Genomic DNA, 18,774 nt, shown 5'->3' on the forward strand with positions numbered 1-18,774 from the left:
TTTTTCATAGATTCCTTTATTCAAAATGTTTTATCTCTTAAACCGTACGTCCAAATCTCGAACCGTTTTCACCATTGGATTCCTCGCGTTGTGGTCTTTACAAGTAGACCCCATGTTGATAGATTTTGACAAACATTTTTTTCACAAAAAGATGAAAAAACAGAACCAAGAACTCGCGGAAGCAAATCGTGCCTCTCACAAAAAAAACATTTTTTTTCGTTTCCGAGAGGCACGCCTCTCGAAGAAAAAAGAGAAAACACATTTTTTTTCATTTCCGAGAGGCACGGTCGTGCCTCTTGCGGAAGCAAAACCTTGCCTTGTTTTTTATTTTGCGAGAGGCACGACCGGAAGCAAAACCATGCCTTTCACGAAAGAAAAAAAACGTGAAAACACGTTTCTTTTCCTTTCTGAGAGGCATGGTCGTGCCTCTCGCGGAAGCAAAACCGTGCCTCTCATGGAAGCAAAACTGTGCCTCTTAAAAAAGCAAAAAAACCCGTTTCTTTGCACAAAGTTTTTTTGATTTTTTTTGAAAAGCTAAGACAGACCGGTGAAAAACCAGGAAAAAACCGAAAACGCCTGCGGAAAAATAAAAATAAAACAAAATCCGAAGGGAGCGCCCAGGACGTGAGACGTGGCGGCGACTGAGAGCACGCAAAGTGGCGCGCTCTCAGCCCAACCGCAAGTGATCATTGCGAGTATATCTAGCCATATCTCGGGCCGGGCAAAAAAAACCGACGTCTGCGGGACAAGCCCGAGCCAGGCTCGGCCCGATGAATTCTTACGTTTTCCAGGCCCAGGCCTGGCCCGATGAAAAGCTCGAAAGCCCGAAGCCTAACTCGACGGCCCGTCATAAAGAAAACAACAAGAAAATCTGTTTAGCAAAAAACAGAAGGAAAAGAACAACATTACAGCACAAGTTTTGATAGTAAGCCACATCAAAGTGGAGTACTAAACTGCAACAAAATAGCAGGAAAACATTACTAGTTTCAACAGCATAACAACACCAAAAGCATCACTAATTTTGACAGCAGAACACCATAGTTTTATAGTAAAACAATAGCAGTCTAGCATCTAAGTGTTCCAGTTTCAACAACAGCATCTAAACGTTCCAGTTTCGACAATAGCATCTAAAGTTCTAAACGTTCCAATTTCGACAAACACAAGTGCATGAATATCATTACAGTCCGGAACCAAAATAAAGACTAGTAGATGGCTGGCTGCCACCTCGCCATGCCTCCTCCGAATCTTCTCTTCTGATTGATCTAGCACTCTAGCAAAAACTCTACAAGATGGAATGAACAGAAAGTTAGCGATAGTATAAAGTACAACCTGACAATTGACATGAACAAAGAATAGTTATGTTACATTTTTCATTTGAAGATGAATCTTCATCATTATCTAGCGCAATCACTTCTTCTGCCTTTCTCTTATTATCTACAACGATAGATTGGGTTAATAATCATTTGCAAACATACAAATAAGAATGTGAAACAAACAAGATTACAACACATACCTTCTTCTTTCTACAGTTTGCAACGATACCAATCTTGTAAACACATTATGGCCTCAACTGTCTTTGGTTTAAGTGAGCTTCGGTTCAGGGTTATAACCTTCTTACTCAAGCTAAAAGCAGATTCTGAAGCAATACTTGACACAGGAACTACAAGGATATCACTTGCCATTCTTGCTAGTTGCGGATACCTAGGTGCAGACTTACTCCAAAAATCCAAGATATTGACATTTTCATTCAACCTCTTCACAGGTTCAGCCAAATACAATTCCATTTCAGATTTCTCTTCATGCAAGCTCGTGCTTTCCGTCAGAAAAGGCACCAAGTCCACAAGTGCTTGATGATGCACTTGTTGCTAAGTTTTCATTGACATGTGCGGCACTACCGTACTCATTAAACAAAGAAGTCATTGTACTTTTAACAAGATTAATGCGCTGAAGGGCATCATCACCATCATATGGCTTCGAGTAGGCATCATCACCATCGACTCGGCGCACGTCCGCTCCTCTGATGTGTCGAACCCAGAGAAGGGAAGAACAAAACGGGAAAGGAGTTCTGTCGAGGAAAAGATGGAAGTCGGGGAACAAAAATCTGTGCCAAGGAAAGTGCGGGCAAAGGTTAGGGTTGGAGACCGGAACGAATCCCCACCCCCTCTCTCCCCCTCGTCCCCGACGCCGCCATCTCTGTTCGCCGCCCCTAGATCCTCGACTGGAGGCAGACCTCCTCCAGATCCATGGTCGCCACCGGATCCTCCATGGTCTCCTCCTCCTCCTCCTCCAGGAGGATCTGGAGGAGGAGCACCAGCACCCGCGGCAACAAGAGCGACACCAGCAGCCGCATCAGCAGCATGCGCCTCACCGCCCGCAGCCGCAGCCGCACCGCTAACACTGAGACACAGATCTACGGGCCGGACAACTTCAAGCACGACGAGCTCGTGCTCAACAGCGAGGAGATCCGGACGCTGCAGTCGGAGCTTCTCGCCAATATCACCGGCCGCTACGCCCAGGTGAAGCTCCGCGGGGTCATCGACGCCGGCTTCTGCTTCGGCCTCCTCGGCCCCGTCTCCAACGTCGTCGCCGGCGTCCTCATCGCCGAGTCCGTCCAGGCCGACCCCGCCCACAAGGAGGAGGAGGAGGAGGAGTCCATGTCCATCCCGCCGCTGCGTAAAGAAAAGCGCATTTTAATATATGTATTTGTCTTTTTTTGGACATCGAGATATATGTTCATGAAATTTTGTATATATCTTCGACGTGTATTTTGAAGCTCTGAAGATGATTTATTTCTGTCAATTCCTGCAAGAAGTAGCTTTGAGTGCACAGGAAGGGGATATAGTTTTTCTTTACATAATAAATATCTTTTTGTCAAGTGTGTCCAAAGCTTTGAGAGATAAGCCATTCATTCATAAAATCCATATCTTCCTTTGTCTGGCTGTTGTTTCATAATAAGCTTCTCATTAGAGACAACTTAGCTACTATTAGACCACAAGGGATACATGACAAACACTTGGTGGAAGGAGGGAAGGACTCCCTCCCTATTCCAATTCGGCCCAGGGACTTCCATAGGGAGGTGGCACCCCATGTGGGCCCTATGGGGCCCACTAGGGGTGATCATCTCATGACGGTCCTTCATAACTTTCTTCCACAAACAAAATCCTGGATTTTTCGGATGTCTCCGGAACCCACTCCGAGACCCCTGAAAACTTCCATATATAGATTCGGACTTTCCGAAACCATGTGAAAGGATCGAGAAGAGGTGTCTAGAGGGGGGGGGTGATTAGACACTAGGTGCTAAAAGTTACAGTTTTTAATTTCTTTAAGTTGAAGTGGAGTTTAAGCACAAGTTTAACAAGCACAATACATATCAAGCACGCATGCAAAGAGTATATGAGCAGCGGAAAGTAAAGCATGCAACTTGCAAGAATGTAAAGGGAAGGGTTTGGAGTATTCAAACACAATTGGAGACACGGATGTTTTTGTCGTGGTTCCAATAGGTGGTGCTATCGTACATCCACGTTGATGGAGACTTCAACCCACGGAGGGTAACGGTTGCGCGAGTCCACGGAGGGCTCCACCCACGAAGGGTCCACGAAGAAGCAACCTTGTCTATCCCATCATGGGCATCGCCCACGAAGGACTTGCCTCACTAGCGGTAGATCTTCACGAAGTAAGCGATCTCCTTGCCCTTAAAAACTCCTTGGTTCAACTCCACAATCTTGTCGGAGGCTCCCAAGTGACACCTAGCCAATCTAGGAGACAACACTCTCCAAGAAGTAACAAATGGTGTGTTGATGATGAACTCCTTGCTCTTGTGCTTCAAATGATAGTCTCCCCAACACTCAACTCTCTCTCACAGGATTTGGATTTGGTGGAAAGAAGATTTGAGTGGAAAGCAACTTGGGGAAGGCTAGAGATCAAGATTCATATGGTTGGAATGGAATATCTTGAGCTCAACACAAGTGTAGGTGGTTCTCTCTCAGAAAATGTAGGTTGGAAGTGTAGGTTTGTTCTGATGGCTCTCTCCATGAATGAAGAGTGGGTGGAGGGGTATATATAGCCTCCACACAAAATCTAACCGTTACACACAATTTGCCAAACTCAGTGGGACCGAATAGTTAAACTCGGTCGGACCAATTTAGCAAACCTAGTGACCGTTAGGATTTTCGGTGGGACTGAGATGCAACTCGGTAGGACCGATATGGTTAGGGTTAGGGCATAACGTAATCTCTGTGAGGCCGCTTACACAAACTCGGTGGGACCGATTTTGGTAATAAGCTGACCAAAGAGTTGGTCAGGTAAACTCGGTGAGACCGATTACACAAACTCGGTGGAACCGATTTTGGTAATAAGCTAACCAGAAAGTTTGCATTGTAATCTCGGTAGTACCGATTGCTCAATCTCGGTCAGACCGATATTGATAATGGACATACACATAGAGATTACAATCCCATCTCGGTGAGACCGAGATCCCTATCGGTGAAACCGATTTGCCTAGGGTTTTTGGCAGTGGCTATGACATCTGAAACTCGGTGGCGCCGGATAGAAAGAATCGGTGGGGCCGAGTTTGATTTTTGGTTTAGGTCATATGTGGATGTGAGAAAGTAGTTGAGAGTTTTGGAGCATATCACTAAGCACTTTGAGCAAGCAAGCCATTAAGCAACACCTCATCCCCTCTTGATAGTATTGGCTTTTCCTATAGACTCAATGTGATCTTGGATCACTAAAATAGAAAATGTAGAGTCTTGATCTTGAAGCTTGAGCCAATCCTTTGTCCTTAGCATCTTGAAGGGGTTCTACATCCTCTAGTCCATGCCACTCCATTGTTGAACTTATCTGAAAAATACTAGGTAAAAGTGTTAGTCCAACAAGAGATATGTTGACATTAATTACCAAAACCACCTAGGGAGCACTTGTGCTTTCAATCTCCCCCTTTTTGGTAATTGATGACAACATACATCAAAGCTTTAGATAAAGATATAGAGAATAGCAAGTAAAGCTTTGGAAAGACATGTAACATGCATAGGCTCCCCCTACATGTATGCAATCATGTGAATATGGAATATAGGAGCATGTGACTGCATAAACATGACAGAGTAAGCAATGTGTTACATGTATCTTGGCTATATGCATCAGAGCAAATGATGTGAATATGAGAAATGTACCTTCATGCTCATGAGTCCTTCTTGCAAACAGTATGTACATCAGCAAGAACTTCTCATTCACATGACTGTGATGCATATACTTACCTTGTGGTCTTGAGTTGGCTTAGGAAGGGATGAACCTGCGTAAACAAGGTTAGATAACACAGATACACCTACTGACCGGAGCAAACAAGAGAAACCACAAGATAGCAAAGACTGGGATGACATGTAGAGTGAGTACTAAGTACCACATTGGATATAGACATGTCCCCAAAGGTAAAGATATGCAAAGAAATCAGAGATTTTCTTCCCTTAGATGTCTTGCTCCCCCTGAATCTAACATGGGATATTGGGAGAAGATAGGGAACAAAAAATTAGAGCAACAGAAAAGAAGCAACAGAGCTTGAGCTAACGCAAGCAAACAGACATGTCTTTCCCCTCTTAAAGACATGTGACTTCTCTCCTCTTGAACACCAAGCATCTGGGGTCTTTGAACGATATTACTGAGAAACTCTCTCCCCCTGAGTATTCTCTCTTTCTCCCCCTGTAGGAAAGATTAAGCTTTGATGTGATCTCTCTCTCCCCCTTTGACATCAATTTCCAAGAAGGGCTCTTCTGGACATGTGATATAAATGGGTTGGTCCTTGAGTCACAGAGCAAAGCAGCATGTCTAATATGATGCTGGTAGAGGACAAGAATCATTGAGTGGAGCTGGAGCAAAAATAATGCAGGAACAAGTGGCAAGTTGGTTTTCCTGTGGTGAAATCGGTGGCACCGAGTTGTGTGCTTTGGTGGCACCGAAAAATTTCGGTAGGGCTGAAGAAAACAAACCGGTGTGACCAAGTTCATCAGAGTGAAACCACTTGTCACCTCAGCTCACTAGACAAGTAAGATCTCACAAGAATATGCAAGGAATTAACTGAAAAATTTGCAATGAATTGGATGCAAAAAATGCAGAACAAAAAGGAAAAGGCACGAAAAGATCTAGATGAAGTTTTTTTTTTATTATTTTGAAAGGGGAAACAAATATGCAAATGCAAAAGCACGGAGAGATGCACGAGAACTTCATCTAGAAATGGTCGGTGACAAAGTCACCTATGTTAGAGTATATTGACTTAGGAGTCAAGTGAGATCACTTGATCATAGGTCATACTCATCGTTTAAGCTCAAAATGGGGTTACCATTTTTCGTTTAAGCCTTTTGATGTATTCACATCTTGTCGAGTTGCTTTGACTCATGACTTGGAGTAAAGCTTCCCTAAGATGGAATAACATACCTTGGGTGGTGGTGTTGATCTCGATCATGTAGTTGAACTTGTGTGGGTTGCTCAAGGTTGATGTAGTTCATCAAGAGTTGGGAGCACCACTTGGAGTTTGAGTTCATCTACCTACATGGGATAGTCTTGCAAGGAAGAGCACTTGTGTGTCCAAAATGACAATTATAAGATTCAATCATAGAATTTGTCAAAGGATATGTTTGAAAGGTTTCGTGCTTCCTTGTCTTCAACCACCATTGTGTAGAGACTTGGTGATGTAGAAATTGCTCAAGATGTGAGTGAGTGGCAATCTCATAGATTTAGATTCATCCAAGTACCTACACGGGTTAGATAACATGCAAGGTGCAAATATAACCAAGACATATGAATAGCATCATAAGATAAATATCAAGGATTAGTCATAGGCTCATGCCTTGCACGTATCAAATGGAGTTCCTACTCTAAGTTTGAAGCATCAATGATGTTCAATTCACCTCTTAACCTGCAAAATACTTTCTCATCAAGTGGTTTAGTGAATATATCCGCTAATTGCTTATCGGTGCGAACATGCTTAAGGTTAATGTCCCCTTTGGCAACATGATCTCGAATGAAATGATGACGAACTTCAATATGCTTAGTTCGAGAATGTTGCACGGGATCGTGAGCAATCTTAATGGCACTTTCATTGTCACATAGCAATGGAACATGTTTCACATATATCCCATAATCTTTAAGAGTTTGGGTCATCCAAAGTAATTGAGCACAACATGAACCAGCGGCAATGTATTCCGCTTCGGCGGTGGATAACGATACCGAGTTTTGTTTCTTGGAGGACCAAGACACAATAGATCTACCAAGAAATTGACAAGTACCCAAAGTGGACTTTCTATCAACCTTGTCTCCGGCATAGTCCGAATTGGAGTAGCCAACAAGATCAAAAGAGGACCTCTTAGGATACCAAATGCCAAATTTTGGTGTATGGATTAGGTATCTCACTATCCTTTTCACAACCTTAAGATGACATTCTTTAGGAGCAGCTTGATATCATGCACACATGCACACACTTAGCATAATATCGGGATGTGAAGCACATAGATATAATAATGAACCAATCATTGAGCGGTAAACTTTTTGATCAACCGGTTCACCATCTTTGGTCAAATCAAGATGTCCACTAGTAGGCATGGGTGTAGTCATACCTTTGCATTCTTGCATATTGAACTTCTTGAATAAGTCCTTGCTGTACTTTGTTTGAGAAACAAAGGTACCTTCCTTAGTTTGCTTGATTTGCAAACCAAGAAAGAATTTGAGTTCACTCATCATAGACATCTCAAACTTCTCCGACATTAGCTTTCCAAACTTCTCACTAAAATGAGGGTTAGTCGAACCAAATATAATATCATCAACATAAATTTGGCATACAAATAGTTCTCCATCAACCCTTTTAGTAAAAAAGAGTAGAATCAATTTTTCCAATTTCAAAGCCTTTTTCAATAAGGAACTTGGTCAAGCATTTATACCATGCTCTAGGAGCTTGTTTAAGATCATAAAGAGCTTTGTGAAGTTTGTAAACATGATTAGGTTTCTTAGGATTGACGAATCCGGGAGGTTGCTTAACATAAACTTCCTCCTCAATTCCACCATTTAGAAAATCACTTTTAATGTCCATTTGGTACAAGGTGATATCATGGTGATTAGCATAAGCAAGTAAGATGCGAATGGACTCAAGTCTAGCAACGGGAGCATATGTCTCACCATAGTCCATACCTTCGACTTGTGTGTAGCCTTGGGCGACGAGACGTGCTTTGTTGCGAACTACTTGTCCATCTTCATCTTGCTTGTTGCGAAACACCCATTTGGTACCGATGATGTTGTGGTTGTTGTTGGGCTTCTCGACCAATGTCCACACTTGATTTCTCTCAAAGTTGTGTAGCTCTTCATGCATAGCGTTTATCCAATCCGGATCCTCCAATGCTTCTTTAACCTTCATAGGTTCAATGCTAGAGATGAATGAGTAATGTTCACAAAAGTTAGCCAAAAGAGTTTTAGAGCAAGTGATTCTCCTGGTTTGGATATCATTGTAGATTTGCTCGACGGGATGATCTTTGGCAATTCTTGCTCGAACTCGTGAAAGCTTTTGCTTGGGTCGGGGTGGAACATCCTCTTCATCTTGTTCTTCTTCTTGGCCTTCTTCATTATTGACGTTGTCATTATCTTGTCGTGGTGGAGAGGGAGGTTGCTGATGTTCGTCTTGGTGCACTTCCTCGTTTTCTTCATCTTGGTGTGTCCCACTTGTGGATGCTTCCGTATCAACTCTTGGTTCACCTTGTCGTGAGGTAGAAGCTTCCACTTGGACGGACGAGGTACTCTCCTTCACCTCTGTTGGACGAATCTTGCCAATGGACAAGTCTTGAATTGCTTCCAAAGGGTCTTTGTCTCCTACATCAATTGGCAATTGCTCTACTTGCGAGCCGTTAGATTCATCAAACTTCACATCTACTGTCTCTTCAACCTTTCGGGTGAAATTGTTGTAGACACGGTAAGTGTGAGAGTTTGAGCCATAACCAAGTAGGAAACCTTCATGAGATTTAGGAGCAAATTTAGAACGACGATGCTTATCAAGAATGTAGCACTTTGAGCCGAATACTCGAAAGTATCCAACTTGGGGTTTGTTACCGGTGAGTAGCTCGTATGCCATCTTGCCGAGTAGCTTGTGAAGATACAAGCGATTTGTTGCATGACAAGCTGTCTCAACCGCTTCCGCCCAAAAGTGTTTTGGCGTCTTGTACTCATCAAGCATCGTTCTTGCCATCTCGATAAGAGTCCGGTTCTTCCTCTCAACAACTCCATTTTGTTGAGGTGTGTACGTAGCCGAGAACTCGTGTGAAATACCCTCTTCGTCAAGAAAGGTATCCAAATTTGCATTCTTGAACTCCGTTCCGTTGTCGCTCCGAACTTTCTTGATCTTCACGTCAAATTGATTTTGGGCCTTCCTAGCGAAGTTTTTGAAGATCTTTTGGACCTGCGATTTGTCATCAAGAAAGAACACCCATGTAAACCTTGAAAAATCATCAACTATGACCAGACCAAATGAGTTACCGTCGAGACTTTTGTAGGCATTTGGACCAAAGAGATCCATGTGAAGTAGCTCGAGTGGTCTTCTCGTGGTCATGATGTTCTTCGCGCGGTGAATTCCTCCAACTTGTTTCCCTGCTTGACAAGCACTACAAAGTCTATCCTTGTCAAATATTACATCTTTTATTCCAAGGATATGATCGCCTTTAATAAGCTTATCAAGATTTCGCATACCAACATGACCTAGTCTTCTATGCCACAACCAACCTTTAGAAGATTTGGCAATTAAGCAAGTTCTAGGTTGAGCCTTTTTAGTGAAATCAACAATGTAAAGATCTCCTCTACGTATACCGGTAAAGACCATTTTATGATTGTCTCTACGAAACACTTGGCAATCTACTTCGGTGAATAAGACATTGAACCCGAAATCAGCAAGTCTAGAAACTGAAAGTAAATTGTATCCAAGGGATTCAACGAGCATGACATTTTGTATGGAGCTATCATGTGAGATGTCCACCTTACCAAGGCCAACCACCTTACCCTTTGAATTATCACCAAAAGTGACATATTTTCGAGGGCCGTCGTTTTCAGCAAGCTCACAGAACATATCTTTATCTCCAGTCATATGATCAGTACATCCACTATCAAGGACCCATTCCTTTCCTCCAGCCATGTAGCCGCGAAGATTTGCCATAAGACCAAAGTGTCTCATTGCACCATCAGGATCATAGTCACTATCATCATCCTCATCATAGTATCCATGTTCAACATCATCTTGTGATTGATCAATTCCTAGAGAGGGTAATTCATTAGATAAATGATCATCACAATGGTCATCTTTATGAATTCTAATGGCTTCAGATATGATATCACTAATGATCCCAACATTTACTATGGCACGCATGAGATTGGTAAGCTCAAATAGACAATCACCAAAACTAGGATCACTAGAGTTCATCTTACTCAAGGCAATAGACTTATGGAGAATTTCGTCTAGATTTTTCAAGGAATAATACGGAAATCGTTCCTCAAGAAATTTCCATATAGTATAGGCACATTCAAGAGTAGGTAAACTAGCAATCAAATTTTTGGGCAATCCTCTTATGATAAGATTGATGGTTCTAAGATTGCGAATCATGTCAATATCCTCTTCGGGTGTGGGATGCAAGGGATCAATATGAGGTGCACAAGGGCTAGTAATGTACTTGTTCAAGTGATATTCATTGAAAATCTCAAGCATTTCATTTTTCCACTCATGAAAATATTCTCCATCAAGAATAGGCACTCTATGTCTAAGACTCCCCAAAGTAGACACATCCATCTTCCTCCAAAGGTGTTTAAACCAAGGCAATGGAGACCAACGCTCTGATACCAATTGAAAGGATCGAGAATAGGTGTCTAGAGGGGGGGGTGATTAGACACTAGGTGCTAAAAGTTATAGTTTTTAATTTCTTTAAGTTGAAGTGGAGTTTATGTTGGAAATATGCCCTAGAGGCAATAATAAATTGGTTATTATTATATTTCCTTGTTCATGATAATCGTTTATTATCCATGCTATAATTGTATTGATAGGAAACTCAGATACATGTGTGGATACATAGACAACACCATGTCCCTAGTAAGCCTCTAGTTGACTAGCTCGTTGATCAATAGATGGTTACGGTTTCCTAACCATGGACATTGGATGTCGTTGATAACGGGATCACATCATTAGGAGAATGATGTGATGGACAAGACCCAATCCTAATCATAGCACAAAGATCGTGTAGTTCGTATGCTAAAGCTTTTCTAATGTCAAGTATCATTTCCTTAGACCATGAGATTGTGTAACTCCCGGATACCGTAGGAATGCTTTGGGTGTATCAAACGTCACAATGTAACTGGGTGACTATAAAGGTGCATTACAGGTATCTCCGAAAGTGTCTGTTGGATTGGCACGAATTGAGACTGGGATTTGTCACTCCGTGTAAGCGGAGAGGTATCTCTGGGCCCACTCGGTAGGACATCATCATATGCGCAATGTGACCAAGGAGTTGATCACGGGATGATGTGTTACAGAACGAGTAAAGAGACTTACCGGTAACGAGATTGAACTAGGTATTGGATACCGACGATCGAATCTCGGGCAAGTACAATACCGCTAGACAAAGGGAATTGTATACGGGATTGATTAAGTCCTTGACATCGTGGTTCATCCGATGAGATCATCGTGGAACATGTGGGAGCCAACATGGGTATCCAGATCCCGCTGTTGGTTATTGACCGGAGAACGTCTCGGTCATGTCTGCATGTCTCCCGAACCCGTAGGGTCTACACACTTAAGTTTCGGTGACGCTAGGGTTATAGAGATATTAGTATGCGGTAACCCGAAAGTTGTTCGGAGTCCCGGATGAGATCCCGGACGTCACGAGGAGTTCCGGAATGGTCCGGAGGTAAAGAATTATATATAGGAAGTGCTATTTCGGCCATCGGGACAAGTTTCGGGGTCACCGGTATTGTACCGGGACCACCGGAAGGGTCCCGGGGGTCCACCGGGTGGGGCCACCTGCCCCGGGGGGCCACATGGGCTGTAGGGGGTGTGCCTTGGCCTATATGGGCCAAGGGCACCAGCCCCAAGAGGCCCATGCGCCAAGAGATAGGAAAAAGAGGAGAGTCCTAAAAGGGGAAGGCACCTCCGAGGTGCCTTGGGGAGGATGGACTCCTCCCCACCCTTAGCCGCACCCTTCCTTGGAGGAAGGGGCAAGGGCTGCGCCTCCCCCTCTCCCTTGGCCCTATATATAGTGGGGAAAAAGGAGGAGCAAACCAATCTAAGGCCTGGCGCCTCCCTCTCCCTCCCGTGACACATCTTCCTCCTCCCGCAGCGCTTAGCGAAGCCCTGTTGGAATCCCGCTACTTCCACCATGCCGTCGTGCTGCTGGATCTCCATCAACCTCTCCCTCCTCCTTGCTGGATCAAGGCGTGGGAGACGTCTCCGTTCCGTACGTGTGTTGAACGCGGAGGTGCCGTCCGTTCGGCGCTAGGATCATCGGTGATTTGAATCACGACGAGTACGACTCCATCAACCCCGTTCACTTGAACGCTTCCGCTTAGCGATCTACAAGGGTATGTAGATGCACTCTCCTTCCCCTCATTGCTGGTTTCTCCATAGATAGATCTTGGTGACACGTAGGAAAATTTTGAATTTATGCTACGTTCCCCAACAGTGGCATCATGAGCTAGGTCTATTGCGTAGATTCTATGCACGAGTAGAACACAAAGTAGTTGTGGGCGTTGATTTTGTTCAATATGCTTGCTATTACTAGTCTTATCTTGATTCGGCGGCATCGTGGGATGAAGCGGCCCGGACCGACCTTACACGTACTCTTACGTGAGACTGGTTCCACCGACAAACATGCACTAGTTGCATAAGGTGGCTGGCGGGTGTCTGTCTCTCCCACTTTAGTCGGATCGGATTCGATGAAAAGGGTCCTTATGAAGGGTAAATAGCAATTGGCATATCACGTTGTGGTTTTGCGTAGGTAAGAAACGTTCTTGCTAGAAACCCATAGCAGCCACGTAAAACATGCAAACAACAATTAGAGGACGTCTAACTTGTTTTTGCAGGGTATGCTATGTGATGTGATATGGCCAAAAGGATGTGATGAATGATATATGTGATGTATGAGATTGATCATGTTCTTGTCAAGGGAATCACGACTTGCATGTCGATGACGAGACAACTTCAAGAAGACACGATGATGGAGATCATGATGATGGAGATCATGGTGTCATACCGGTGACAAGATGATCATGGAGCCCCAAGATGGAGATCAAAGGAGCTATATGATATTGGCCATATCATGTCACTATTATTTGATTGCATATGATGTTTATCATGTTTATACATCTTATTTGCTTAGAACGACGGTAGTAAATAAGATGATCCCTCATTAAAATTTCAAGAAGTGTTCTCCCCTAACTGTGCACCGTTGCTATAGTTCGTCGTTTCGAAGCACCACGTGATGATCGGGTGTGATAGATCCTTACGTTCACATACAACGGGTGTAAGACAGTTTTACACATGCAAAAACACTTAGGGTTAACTTGACGAGCCTAGCATGTGCATAGACATGGCCTCGGAACACAGAAGACCAAAAGGTCGAGCATGAGTCGTATGGTAGATACGATCAACATGAAGATGTTCACCGATGATGACTAGTCCGTCTCACGTGATGATCGGACATGGCCTAGTTGACTCGGATCATGTAATCACTTAGATGACTAGAGGGATGTCTATCTGAGTGGGAGTTCATAAGATGAACTTAATTATCCTGAACATAGTCAAAAGGTCTTCGCAAATTATGTCGTAGCTCGCGCTTCAGTTCTACTGTTTAGATATGTTCCTAGAGAAAAATTTAGTTGAAAGTTGATAGTAGCAATGATGCGGACTAGGTCCGTAAACTGAGGATTGTCCTCATTGCTTCTTAGAAGGCTTATGTCCTTAATGCACCGCTCAGTGTGCTGAACCTCGAACGTCGTCCGTGGATGTTGCGAACATCTGACATACACGTTTTGATAACTACATGATAGTTCAGTGCGTAATGCTAAATGGTTTAGAATTGAGGCACCAAAGATGGTTTTTTTTGAAACATCGCAAAAACATATGAGATGTTTTGAGGGCTGAAATTGGGATTTCAGGCTCGTGCCCACGTCAAGAGGTATAAGACCTCTGACGATTTTCTTAGCCTGCGAACTAAGGAGAAAAGCTCAATTGTTGTGCTTGTGCTCAGATTGTCTGAGTGCAACAATCGCTTGAATCGAGTGGGAGTTGATCTTCCAGATGAAATAGTGATGGTTCTCCGAAGTCATTACCACCAAGCTGCTAGAGCTTCGTGATGAACTATAATATATCAGGGACATATATGATGATCCTTGAGATATTCGCGATGTTTGACACCGCGAAAGTAGAAGTCAAGAAGGAGCATCAATTGTTGATGGTTGGTGAAACCACTAGTTTCAAGAAGGGCAAGGGCAAGAAGGGATACTTCATGAAATGGCAATTCAGCTGCTGCTCTAGTGAAGAAACCCAAGGTTGAACCCAAACCCGAGACTAAGTGCTTCTGTAATAAGGGGAACAGCCACTGGAGCAGAATTACCCTAGATACTTGGTAGATGAGAAGGCTGGCAAGGTCGATAGAAGTATATTGGATATACATTGTGTTGATGTGTACTTTACTAGTACTCCTAGTAGCACCAGGGTATTAGATACCGGTTCGGTTGCTAAGTGTTAGTAACTCGAAATAAAAGCTACGGAATAAAACGGAGACTAGCTAAAGGTGAGCTGACGATATGTGTTGGAAGTGTTTCCAATGTTGATATGATCAAGCATCGCAAGCTCCCTCTACCATCGAGATTGGTGTTTGCATTGAGCATAGACATGATTGGATTATGTCTATCGCAATACGGTTATTCATTTAAGGAGAATAACGGTTACTCTATTTATTTGAATAATACCTTCAATGGTCTTACACCTAAAATGAATGGTTCATTGAATCTCGATCGTAGTGATACACATGTTCATGCCAAAAGATATAAGATAGTAATGATAGTACCACCTACTTGTGGCACTGCCACTTACGTCATATCGGTATAAAACGCATGAAGAAGCTCCATGTTGATGGATCTTTGGGCTCACTCGTTTTTGAAAGGTTTGAGACATGCGAACCATGTCTATTGGTGTGTATGCATGAAGAAACTCCATGCAAATGGATCGTTTGGACTCACTTGATTTTGAATCACTTGAGACATGCAAATCATACCACATGGGCAAGATGACTGAAAGCCTTGTTTTCAGTAAAATGGAACTAGAAAGCAACTTATTGGAAGTAATACATTTTGATGTGTGCAGTCCAATGAGTGCTGAGGCATGTAGTGGATATCGTTATGTTCTTACTTCACAGATGATTTGAGTAGATGTTGAGTATATTTACTTGATAAATCACGAGTCTGAATTATTGAAAGGTTCAAGTAATTTCAGGGTGAAGTTGAAAGATCGTCGTGACAATAGGATAAAATATCTATGATATGATCATAGAGATGAATATCTGAATTACGAGTTTGGCACAGAATTAAGACATTGTGGAAATTCTTTCACAACTAATACAGCCTGGAACACCATAGTGTGATGGTGTGTCCGAACATCATAACTGCACCCTATTGGATATGATGCATACCATGATGTCTCTTATCGAATTACCACGATAGTTTATGGGTTAGGCATTAGAGACAACCACATTCGCTTTAAATAGGGCACCACGTAATTCCGTTGAGACGACACCGAATGAACTATGGTTTAGAGAAACCTAAGCTGTCGGTTCTTAAAAGTTTGGGGCTGCGACGCTTATGTAAAAAAAAGTTTCAGGCTGATAAGCTCGAACCCAACGCGGATAAATGCATCTTCATAGGACACCCAAAACAGTTGGGTATACCTCCTGTCTCAGATCCGAAAGCAATAAGGGATTGTTTCTAGAATCGGGTCCTTTCTCGAGGAAAAGTTTCTCTCGAAAGAATTGAGTGGGAGGATGGTGGATACTTGATGAGGTTATTGAACCGTCTCTTCAACTAGTGTGTGACAGGGCACAGGGAGTTGTTCCTGTGGCACCTACACCAATTGGAGTGGAAGCTTATGATAGTGATCATGAAACTTCGGATCAAGTCACTCCCAAACCTCGTGGGATGACAAGGATGCGTACTACTTCAGAGTGGTACGTAATCCTATCTTAGAAGTCATGTTGCTAGACAACAATGAACCTACGAGCCGTGGAGAAGCGATGGTGGGCCCGGATTCCGATAAATGGCTCGAGGCCATAAAATCCGAGGTAGGATCCATGTATGAAAACAAAGTGTAGACTTTGGAAGAACTACTTGATGGTCGTAAGGCTGTTGAGTACAGATGGATTTTAAAAGGAAGACAGACAATGATGGTAAGTGTCACCATTGAGAAAGCTCGACTTGTCGTTAAGGTGTTTCCCGACAAGTTCAAGGAGTTGACTACGATGCTTTCTCATTCGTAGCGATGCTAAGAGTCTGTTGGAATTATATTAGCAATTACTGCATCATTTATGAAATCTTGCAGATAGGATGTCAAAACATTGTTTCCTCGACGATTTTTGAGGAAAGGTTGTATGTGATACAACCGGAAGGTTTTTGTCAATCCTGAAAGATGCTAATAAGTATGCAAAGCTCCAGCAATCCTTCTAAGGACTGGAGTAAGCATCTCGGAGTTGGAATGTATGCTTTGATGATGATCAAAGATTTTGGGTTTATACAAAGTTTATGAGAAACTTGTATTTCCAAAGAAGTGAGTGGGAGCACTATAGAATTTCTGATGAGTATATGTTGTTGATCAGAAATGATGTAGAGTTTCTGGAAAGCATATAGGGTTATTGGGAAAGTGTTTTTCAATGGAAAGCCTGGATTAAGCTACTTGAGCATTGAGCATCAAGATCTATAAGGATAGATCAAAACGCTTAATAGTACTTTCAAATGAGCACATGCCTTGACGTGATCTTGAAGGTGTTCAAGATGGATCAGTCAAAGAAGGAGTTCTTGCCTGAGTTATAAGGTATGAAGTTAAGACTTAAAGCTCGACCACGGCAGAATAGAGAGAAAAGACGAAGGTCGTCCCCTATGCTTAAGACGTAGGCTCTACAGTATGCTATGCTGGGTACCGCACCTGAAGTGTGCCTTGCCATGAGTCAGTCAAGGGGTACAAGAGTGATCCATGAATGGATCACAGGACAGCGGTCAAAGTTATCCTTAGTAACTAGTGGACTAAGGAAGTTTCTCGGTTATGGAGGTGGTAAAAAGAGTTCGTCGTAAAGGGTTACGTCGATGCAAGCTTAACACCTATCCGGATAGCTCTGAGTAGAGATACCGGATGCATATAATGGAGCAACAATTTAGAATAGCTCCAAGTAGAACAGTTATTTGGAATAGCTCCAAATAGAGCGTGGTAGCTACATCTAGGAGATGACATAGAGATTTGTAAAGCACACACGGATCTGAAAGGTTCGGACCCGTTGACTAAAACCTCTCTCACAAGCAACATGATCAAACCTAAAACTCATTGAGTGTTAATCACATAGTGATGTGAACTAGACTACTGACTCTAGTAAACTCTTGGGTGTTAGTCACATGGCGATGTGACCTGTGAGTGTTAATCACATGGCGATGTGAACTAGATTATTGACTCTAGTGCAAGTGGGAGACTGTTGGAAATATGCCCTAGAGGCAATAATAAATTGGTTATTATTATATTTCCTTGTTCATGATAATCGTTTATTATCCATGCTATAATTGTATTGATAGGAAACTCAGATACATGTGTGGATACATAGACAACACCATGTCCCTAGTAAGCCTCTAGTTGACTAGCTCGTTGATCAATAGATGGTTACGGTTTCCTAACCATGGACATTGGATGTCGTTGATAACGGGATCACATCATTAGGAGAATGATGTGATGGACAAGACCCAATCCTAAGCATAGCACAAAGATCGTGTAGTTCGTATGCTAAAGCTTTTCTAATGTCAAGTATCATTTCCTTAGACCATGAGATTGTGCAACTCCCGGATACCGTAGGAATGCTTTGGGTGTATCAAACGTCACAACGTAACTGGGTGACTATAAAGGTGCATTACAGGTATCTCCGAAAGTGTCTGTTGGGTTGGCACGAATCGAGACTGGGATTTGTCACTCCGTGTAAGCGGAGAGGTATCTCTGGGCCCACTCGGTAGGACATCATCATATGCGCAATGTGACCAAGGAGTTGATCACGGGATGATGTGTTACAGAACGAGTAAAGAGACTTACCGGTAACGAGATTGAACTAGGTATTGGATACCGACGATCGAATCTCGGGCAAGTACAATACCGCTAGACAAAGGGAATTGTATACGGGATTGATTAAGTCCTTGACATCGTGGTTCATCCGATGAGATCATCGTGGAACATGTGGGAGCCAACATGGGTATCCAGATCCCGCTGTTGGTTATTGACCGGAGAACGTCTCGGTCATGTCTGCATGTCTCCCGAACCCGTAGGGTCTACACACTTAAGTTTCGGTGACGCTAGGGTTATAGAGATATTAGTATGCGGTAACCCGAAAGTTGTTCGGAGTCCCGGATGAGATCCGGGACTTCACGAGGAGTTCCGGAATGGTCCGGAGGTAAAGAATTATATATAGGAAGTGCTATTTCGGCCATCGGGACAAGTTTCGGGGTCACCGGTATTGTACCGGGACCACCGGAAGGGTC

The sequence above is a fragment of the Triticum urartu genome, chromosome 6A (assembly GCF_056163025.1).
Source record: "Triticum urartu cultivar PI428250 chromosome 6A, HENAU_Tu73, whole genome shotgun sequence".
NCBI classification, from domain to species: Eukaryota; Viridiplantae; Streptophyta; class Magnoliopsida; order Poales; family Poaceae; genus Triticum; species Triticum urartu.